The sequence below is a fragment of the Camelina sativa genome, unplaced genomic scaffold (genome assembly GCF_000633955.1).
Source record: "Camelina sativa cultivar DH55 unplaced genomic scaffold, Cs unpScaffold01695, whole genome shotgun sequence".
Classification (NCBI taxonomy): Eukaryota; Viridiplantae; Streptophyta; class Magnoliopsida; order Brassicales; family Brassicaceae; genus Camelina; species Camelina sativa.
In genome coordinates, this window is record NW_010922812.1 from 1,847 (window position 1) to 3,606 (window position 1,760).

At 38.9% G+C, this 1,760-nt stretch overlaps 1 pseudogene; it reads left to right on the forward strand.

Annotated features, from left to right (window-relative positions):
• The first annotated feature begins 26 nt into the window (after positions 1-26).
• On the forward strand, positions 27-784 carry LOC104774153 (annotated as a pseudogene).
• The last annotated feature ends 976 nt before the right edge of the window (positions 785-1,760 follow it).

The following is a 1,760-nucleotide window of genomic DNA, read 5'->3' on the forward strand; positions in this document are numbered from 1 at the left end:
TCTCTCTCTCTCATGTTTGAGAAGACGAAAGAGTCATCGGAGAGAGAGAAAAATCGGAGGATGAGTGCCGAAGATTTCCAAAAGAAGGTTTCCATCGCCGAAGAAATCGAAATCAAATGTGGCGGTTCTGCCGGCGAGTCTAGTAGTTCCACGGTGGGATCTAGCGTGGCTGCCTCTCAAACCCTTGATTCTGCTTCGGAGTCTGCTGGAGATTCAGCAGCGTTGAGCTCAGGCTTACGCTAAGCTCAAAAGTGGATTCTCAGAGTATGTGGAGTCTGGTGCTGAAGCACTTTATCAGAAGCTGTGCAGTGAGATTACAGCTGAGTTCAGTGAATGTTCCAAACAAGTGCGAGAAATGGAATCTCTGTTTCTGAAACCAGAATTTGGAAGAGCTGATCTTGCTTAACTGCTCCTCGACATTCAAAGTCAAGAGAAGCAGAAACTGCATCTGACCATTACAATACAGGTACTGAAGAAGGCAGGGAGACCGTCAGAACGAATGCTAACACATGAGAACTGCAAGCTCAAGAAGCCGATGCAGCACGAGTGTGTGCATCTTCATGAGATTACTGAAGCTGCTGGAACAGAGGAAGCAGAAGCTGATGCAGAGTATGATAATGATTTGAAAGAAGCCATTAGAGGAGTGCAAGACGCTGTGACCAGCATCAATGAGTATTTAGATGACATTCGGTACGAGATTGAAGCCCTTGAAGTTGAGTAGTTCCAAATCCATCACTTCTTTACCTTTCTACAGAAAACTTGCAGTGTTAAAGGCTTTGGTTATTAGCTTAAGATATAAGATATTTAGAAACTGTGAAAGATGTGAAAATAGAATTTGTTTTCCTCAAGTTTATACCTTTTGGTAACCAGACTATATGTGGGCTTTTGTTCATAGTAATCTCAATCTATTTACAACGGAAAAAAAATAAACACAGTTGTAAAACCACCACCATCTTAGTAAACTTTCTCCGCAGGTCAACTCCGGCAACTCCGGCATCTCTCTCTCTCTCTCTCTATAGAGAACCATTGAAATATAAGATCAAATGGATTTTTTCTTTCTTACAACACACAAACAAAATCAGTGCCTCACTTCCTTGTTGACTTGTTCCTTCTTCTCCTCATGTGTCCTTCACCTTCTTCTTCTTCTTCTTCTTCCTTTTGCTTAGCTTCTTCCTCTTTTCTTCATCTCACTTAACTTTCTTTTTCTTTCTTGCATGATTTTAGGCTCTGTGGTGGTGTCTCGACAAATTTACGTTTTCATCTCCTACAACTTCACCAATAAACCACAGATTTTCTTTCTTTTTTTTTTTTGTTTTGTAAAATATTTTAAAATCACACAAATTTTACTAATAAAATCTCATAGAATCTTATAGAATCACATTTCATTTTCTAAAAGAAAAATTAAAAAAAATCTAAAACACAATCAAATCTCCTAAAACTCTCTGAAATCTTTCAAAATTCTAAAATATTAAAATCTTATCAAATCCTTTAAAATGTCAACTTCAATACCCCCTCTAAGTAACACTTGCTAATTAGTGGCCACAGTTGATAAACTGAACACTGGAAATGTGTTGGACTTTGTAGTAATCTTCCCCACCTATTACCAATTTCTCAGTCCACTCCCTCTTCATTCTTTCTATCTTCAGTTCCTTCAAGCAACTTATGAATTTGAACCCATCCGGGAGTTGCTTCAACTTTTTGCAATTGTCTATGGTCAAAGTACGAAGACATGGCATCGACCCTTCCTCTACTCTCCACTC